Genomic DNA, 8,371 nt, shown 5'->3' on the forward strand with positions numbered 1-8,371 from the left:
ACCAAACTGATAAACCTTTAGCCGGATTCATAAGAGAGAGAGAGAGGACTCAAATAAGCAAAATCAGAAGGGAAAGAGGAGAAAGGACAACCAACACCACAGAAATATGAAAGATTATAAGAGAATATTATTAAAAATTGTATGCAAACAAATTGAACAACCTAGAAGAAATGATAAATCCCTAGAAACATATAACCTCCCAAAACTGAATCAGGAAGAAATAGAAAATTTGAACAGACTGATTACCAGGAATGAAATTGAATCAGCAGTCAGAAAACTCCCAACAAACAAAAGTCCAGGAGCAGATGGCTTCACAGGTGAATTTTACCAAACATTTAAAGAAGAGTTAGAAGGAAAGCTTCCAAATTCACAAATTCATTCTGTGAGGCCAGCATTACCCTGATACCAAAACCAGGTAAAGACACTTAAAAAAAAGGGGGGGGCACCTGGGTGGCTCAGTTGGTTAAGCGACTGCCTTCAGCTCAGGTCATGATCCTGGAGCCCCGGGATTGAGTCCCGCATCGGGCTCCCTGCTCAGCCAGGAGCCTGCTTCTCCCTCTGACCCTCCCCCCTCTCATGTACTCTCTCTCTCTCATTCTCACTCTCTCAAATAAATAAATAAATCTTAAAAAAAAAAAAAAGAGGGATGCCTAGGTGGCTCAGTCAGTTAAGCGTCTGCCTTTAGCTCAGGTCATGATCCCGGAGTCCTGGGATCGAGCTCCCCATCGGGCTCCTGGCTCAGTGGGGAACCTGCTTCTTCCTCTCCCACTCCCCCTGCTTGTGCTCTCTCTCTCTCTCTCTCTCTCACTCTTGCTCTACTGCAAATAAATAAAATCTTTAAAAAAGAAAAACTACAGGCCAATATCTCTGATAAACATAGATGCAAAAATCCTCAACAAAATATTAGCCAACCAAATCCAACAATACATTAAAAAAATCACTCACCATGATCAAGTGGGATTTATTCCTAGGATGCAAATGTGATTCAATATTCACAAATCAATTAACATCATACATCACATCAACAAGAGAAAGGATGAAAAGCACATGATTATTTCAATAGATGCAGAAAAGCATTTGACAAAGTACAATATCCATTCATGATAAAAACTCTCAACAAAGTAGGTTTAGAGAGAACATATTTCAATATAATAAAGACCATATAAAAACCTACAGCTAAAATCATACTCAATGGTGAAAAACTAAGAGCTTTTTCCCAAGATCAAGAGCAAGGCAGGGATGTCCATTCTCACTACTTGTATTTAACATAGTACTGGAAGTGCTAGCCCCGGGAATAAAACAAGAAAAAGAGATACATGGCATCCAAATGGGCAAGGAAGAAGTACAATTTTCACTATTTGCAGGTGACATGATACTATCTATACAGAAAACCCCCAAGACTCCACCAAAAATAGACTAGAACTGATAAATGAGTTCAGGAAAATCACAGGATACAAAATCAACATACAGAAATCTGCATTTCTATACACTAATAATGAAGAAGCAGAAAGAGAAATTAAGAAGCAGTCCCATTCACAATTACACCAAAAATAATAAACTACTATGGGCGCCTGGGTGGCTCAGTTGGTTAAGTGACTGCCTTCGGCTCAGGTCATGATTCTGGAGTCCCGGGATCAAGTCCCACATTGGGCTCCCTGCTCAGCGGGGAGTCTGCTTCTCCCTCTGACCCTCTTCCCTCTCGTGCTCTCTATCTCTCATTCTCTCTCTCTCAAATAAATAAATAAAATCTTAAAAAAAAACAAAATAAACTACCTAGGAATAAACTTAAACAAGGAAATGAAAGACCTATATTATTTTTTTAAGATTTTATTTATTTATTTGACAGAGACAGAGATAGCAAGAGCAGGAACACAAGCAGCAGGAGTGGGAGAGGGAGAGCAGGCTTCCTGCTGAGGAGGGACCCCAATGTGGGACTCGATCCCAGGACCCTGGGATCATGACCTGAGCCGAAGGCAGACGCTTAGCGACTGAGCCACCCAGGTGCCCCAAAAGACCTATATTCTGAAAACTATAAAACACTGATGAAAAAACATGAAGACAACATGAATGGAAAAATATTGTATGCTTATTGATGGAAGAACAAATATTTTAAAATGTCCCATACCCAAAATGATCTACAGATTTAATGCAATCCCTATCAAAACACCAATAGCATTTTTCACAGAACTAGAACAAATAATTCTAAAATATGTATGGTACCACAAAAGGCCCCAAATAGCCAAAGCAATCTTGAGAAAGAACAAAATTGGAGGTATCACAATCCCAGATTTCAAGATATATCACAAAGCTGTAATAATCAAAACAGTATGGTACTGACAGAAAAGTAGACAATAGTCAACGGAACAGAATAGAGAATCCAGAAATAAACCCATGGTTTTATGGTCAATTAATGTATAAGCAGGGAGGCAAGAATATACAATAGGAAAAGACAGTCTCTTCAAAAACTGGTGTTGGGAAAACTGGCAGCTATATCCAAGAGTGAAACTGGACCACTCCCTTACACTATACACAAAAATAAAATTCAAAATGGATTAAAGACCTAAATGTGAGACTTGAAACCGAAGAAGTCCTAGAAGAGAGCACAGACAGTAATTTCTCAGACACTGGCTGTAACAACATCTTTCTAGATATGTGCCCTGAGGCAAGGGAAACAAAAGCAAAAATAAGTTATTGAGACTACATCAAAATAAAAAGCTTCTGCACAGCAAAGAAAACCACAATAAAACTAGAGGACAAGTCACTGAATGGGAGAAGATATTTGCAAATGATATAAAAGGTTAGTATCCAAAATATATAAAGAACATATACAACTCAACACCAAAAAACCAAATGATTCAATTTAAAAATAGGCAGAAGACATCAACGGACATTTCTCCAAAGAAGACACAGATGGCCAACAGACACACAAAAAGACGCTCAAATCACTCATTATCAGGGAAATGCAAATGAAAACCACAATGAGCTATCCCCTCATATCTGTCCAAATGGCTAAAATCAACAACACAAGAAACAACAGGTTTTAGTGAGAATGTGGAGAAAAAGGAACTGTTGGTGGGAATGCAGACTGGTGCAGCCACTGTGGAAAACAATATGGAGGTTCCTCAAATTAAAAATAGAATTGCTATATGATCCACTACTGAGTACCCCCAAAATAGAAAAACACTAATTCGTGGGATGTCTGGGTGGCTCAGTCGGTTAAGCGTCTAGCTCGTGGTTTCAGCTCAGGTCATAATCTCAGGATCATGGGATCAAACCCCACATTGGGTTCTGCACTCAGCACAGAGTCTGCTTGAGATTCCCTCTCCCTCTTCCTCTGCCCCTGCCCCCACCTGTCTGCTCACCCTCTTTCTCAAATAAATAAATAAGTAAATAAAATCTTTAAAAAAAGAAAAACACTAATTTAAAAAAATATATGCACCCCTATGTTTATTGCAAAATTATTTACAGTAGCCAAATTATGGAGTCAGCCCAAGTGTCCACTGATAGATGAATGGATGAAGAAGATGTGATATATATATATATATATATATATATATATATATATATATACACAATGGAATATTACTCAGCCATAAAAAAGAATGAAATCTTGCCATTTGCAACAACATGGATGGATTTAGAGGGTATAATGCTAAGTGAAATAAGTCAGAGAAAGACAAATACCATATGATTTCACTTATATGTGGAATTTAAGAAACAAACAAAAAAGAGATAACCAAAAAACAGACTCTTCGCTATGGGAAACAAACTGATGGTTATCAGAAGGAAGGTGGGTGGGGGCATGGGTGGTAGGTGATGGGAATTAAAGAGTACACTATCATGATGAGCACTGAGTAATGTATAGAATTATTGAATCACTATATTGTACACCTGAAACTAATATAACACTGTTAATTATACTGGAATTGAAATAAAATAAAGATAAAAAATTAAAAGAAAGAAATTGAATTAAGAAAATAGTCTAGGGGCACCTGCGTGGCTCAGTCAGTTAAGCATCTGCCTTCGGCTCAGTTCGTGATCTCAGGGTCCTGGGATCGAGCCCCGCATCAGGCTCCCTGCTCAGCGGGGAGTCTGCTTCTCCCCTCTCCCCCGCCCCTCCCTGCTCATGCTCTCTCTCTCTCTCACTGTCTCTCTCAAATAAATAAAATCTTCAAAAATTTTTTTTTAAAAATAGTCTTGTCTTTGCAACATGCTTAAAAATACTGGTATTATGGGCATAGGATCACCTTATACTATCTCTTCTATTTGATATTTAGGGTGAAAAGTTAAGTGTTCAATGAAATAGATGAAAACAGACCCTATCACTATTATTCTATTTAGAGCTCATTCATCAAATTAAAATAAATAGCAATGGTATTTTGGAAGAAATTAAGCTTTAGCTATTACTGTAAAGGTAACTATTACATGACTAAGGAAAGCTCCCTCTATCTTTCTAAGAAACCTTTTCTCTCCTTGGCTTTACTAGAAGGGGAAGATAGTATCAGAACACTACATCTTTCTCAATTAATTCCTGAAGACTAGTAACTCACAATCCTGGTTACATACAAGAATCACTCAAAAAGTTTTTTAAAAATACAGGTTTTTCTGGATCTGATGAATCAGAATCTCTGGGGGTTACAGAAGGAGTGCCTGAAAAGCTCCCCCAAGTGAAACTGATGCATCTCAGAATTGATAAGCAGATACTAGATTCTAGAAGGAGAGAAGTGTTCCTGGTCTCTAAATCTCTAACTTCTCTGAAGGGAGAGGCAGAGAAAGGGGACATAATCTGGGAATTGGGGAAGGTGCAGAGACAAGTTTGCCTACATTTTTACCTTAAATAAATTTTGACAGATGCTTGGTGGGAGGCCGGAAAGTGTTGCCCAATGAGCCTCCATGGTTCTAATACAATCAAACATGTCTAGACTAGCACTTGTCCCTTTACAAGTGGTGAGAAGAGGGGTCTGTGTGGTGGCTCAGTCGGTTAAGCTTCTGACTCTTGATCTCAGCTCAGGTCATGATCTTGGTTCAGGTCATGATCTCAGGGCCGTGAGATCGAGCCCCAGGTCAGGCTCCACTCTCGGCACTGTTTGTGCTTGTCCCTCTCCCTCTGCTACCCCCCCCCAAATAAATAAATAAAATCTTAAAAAAAATAAAAGTGGTGAGAAGTCTGAAGGCCACTATCTACATGTCACTTCTGTGCTAGTTTGGTTTTAAGATGAGAGGCCTCAAAAAAGTCTAAAAGGTCTACCAGGACTTGTGCTCTCACCTCTACCTACCTTTTCAGGCATATCTCATGCTACTGTACCTTCTGCCTGTGTCTCCAATCTAGCAAACTCTTCCATGCCTCTGAAACATCACATATCCGCATTCTGTCCCTTCAGCTGAAAAGTGTATCTTCCCTTCCAATACACTTCTCTTCTTGTCCCTTCCCTCTGCCTTCCTCTTTTCTCTCCTCTCTCTAATTAATCCCTAATTATTCTTTAAAGCTCATTTTAAAGGAGCTCTTCAAAGGAGCCCTCCTCTTCACAACTGAAATCAGGTGTCAGGGTCCCTCTTTTAATTTCTCATCTCACTCTTTAATTTTTCTCTGCAGTACTTTCCAGAGTCTGGTGTTACACAGTTACTGATAACACTCTTTGTTTAATTTCTGCCCCTGCCCCCCATTTAAATCCTGGTTTTGTGAGAGTTGGGCCTGGCTCTCTGTTGCCCAGACCTAGCAAGTGCCTTTCTCCTAGTACAGGTTCAAACACTATCTGTTGAATGAATGAAGTAAATGAGAGAGAGAGACTAGTTTAGGTCATGCCTTTTCCCCGTCCATCCGTGCCAGAAAACTATTTCATGCAACCATTCAAGAGAATTTTTGAATTCCTCCAACGTGCCAATGTTTGTAAGAATTAAAATGATAAATCAGACATAGACTCTTTCCTTGAGGTCCATAGAGTCGAGTGGGGAATAAAAGAGGGATTCACATACCTGTTAGAGGTGCCTATAAGGGAAACCGCGAAGTCTGTTAGTAGGATCAAATTTCAGTCCTCCACTGTTGTCAAAGGAAAAGACACCGTCCATGTGAGAAGAGTGGAGGGCCCTCAAAGGAAGCTGAGTGAGTGACCTCCAGAGTCACCTGGATTTGAATCCTTCATGTTATGTCACAGCCGCTTGGATTGAAAGCGTCTAAACCTGCCCGTGCAGCACCTCCTCATCTGTAAAATGGTCAGTTTTCTAGTGGACAGGGAACACCGTCTTCACGGAAAATGTTTTTAACAGACTACTGTAGGTTCCGCCACACTGAAGAAGATGTCCAGATGGCAAATAGATGTTTAGCATCACTAACCATTGGGGAAATGCACGTTAAATCCACAGTGAGATATCACGACACAGCTATCAGAACAGCTAAAATAAAAAATGACAACACCCAATGCTAGTGTGGATGTGGGGAAACTGAATCACTCCCACAGTACTGGTGAGAATGTGAAGTGGCAGAGCCACTCTGGAAAATAATTAGACAGTTTTTTAAAAAACAAAACAGAGCAGCTTCCCTAGGACCTGGCAGTTGGACTCCTGGGCATTTAGCCCAGAGAAGAGAAGACCAACGCTGACACAAAAACCTGTACACAGATATTTACAGCAGCTTTATTAGTGAAAGCCCAAGCCTGCAGACAATCCAGAATTCCTTCAGCAGGTGCTGAAGCAAACTGTGATACAGCCATATCCTGGCATACTACTAAGAGACACAGAGAAATGAACTGTGAGCACCTGTGGCAATCCAGATGACTCTCCTGTTATGTTGAGTGGAAAAAAGCAAATCACAAAAATGTTACATACTATATGATCCCCTCTGTATACCATTCTTGAAATGTCAAAATTATACACATGGAGAACAGATTTGTGATTGCCAGGGATTCAAGAGGTGGGGGAGGTGGAAGGAAGTTTGTGTGGTTGTAAAAGGTAATAGGAAGGATTCTTGTGGTGATGGAAGTGTCTGGAAGTCTCTATCTGTAGAAAATTGATGTAATTATTTCTTACAGCTGCATATGAATCTATAGTTATCTCAAAATAAAAAAGATTACTTTTAAAAACTCTAAACGTGCAGGCCAAATCAGGGAAACAAGTATGTCAGTTTGGCAGTTACGACATGAGCCTTAGATCTGTGACATCATAATGGTAGTGATCTCAGGCGATTGTGGAATCCTCAGGCTTCAAGCATTTTACAGTACTCTGCCTAGTGCTGTAGACTCAATTGATTTTCAGTCCTGAGAACTGAAGACAAAAGGATGTTCACGTCATTCAGAAAGCATGCTGACCTTATAGGTGGTTATTCAAGGCTTCACCGCATAAGGTAGTCTTTTGATATACTATTTTTGAGCCTCAAAACAGATTGACAATAAGAGGGAGTGTTCTCTTCTGTTTCTTCTAATACATGTAAACTAATGAGTAACTTCAGCACCAGCTTCATGAAAAGCTACTCAGGTTCCTAAAATTCAGTGCTGCTGAGCTGAAGAGAGCAGGCTTTACATTCTCAGGGGAGACACTTTCTTGGCTCCATGAAAGAGAATTTTCCCAGGTCTATGAAAATAACTGTCCTATTTATGAAAGAACTTTTGCATTCTGTTCAATTTAGTTGTTTTACCTATGATGACCAGAAAGTCCGATCAGAGCTCAGTCAGAGCTCAGCCAAGTAATAGCTAAACTCTTGTGTTTAGAAACTTCTCGATGTTTCCAGTATTTTTGCCGATCTTTGAGAATTTTTCCCCCAAGTTTGAATATTGATTTAGATAAGATTTAGATAGATTTAGGTAAGTAAATTTCCAGAATCTTCAGTTGTCTTCATTTTTATCTTAACATGAAAGCAAATTGTAATTAATTCTTCACATACACCATACCCTTTTGTTTTATATTAGGCCACAAATTGTCCTGTTTGTTGTTGTTGTTTGTTTGCCTTCTCGTAACACACTCTACCTCTTGATTCTCCCCTTCCTAACAGCTCATGATTAGCTTTGCTGCTTTCTCCACCCCACCTCTAAGTGTTGGCATGCCCAAGGGCTTTGTCCTTGAAACTGTTGTCCATCTGCATCAATTCCCCAAGTGACCTCATCTCTCTCTTTTTTTTTAAATATTTTGTTTATTTATTTGAGAAAGAGAGCATGTGAGAGAGAGAGAGAAAGCACAAACAGGGTGGAGGGGTAGAGGCAGAGGGAGAAGCAGGCTCCCCGCTGAGCAGGGAGCCCGACGTGGAACTTGATCCTAGGTCCCTGGGATCACGACCTGAGCTGAAGACAGACGCTTAACCGACTGAGCCACCCAGACGTCCGTCCTCATCTCTTTCAATAGCTTTCTCTAACTCAGTGATCCCTGAATGTGAGCTCTGGAGCTC

Source organism: Eumetopias jubatus, unplaced genomic scaffold (genome assembly GCF_037043125.1).
Source record: "Eumetopias jubatus isolate StellerSeaLion01/CBP00866 unplaced genomic scaffold, mEumJub1_p1.0 scaffold_2, whole genome shotgun sequence".
NCBI lineage: Eukaryota > Metazoa > Chordata > Mammalia > Carnivora > Otariidae > Eumetopias > Eumetopias jubatus.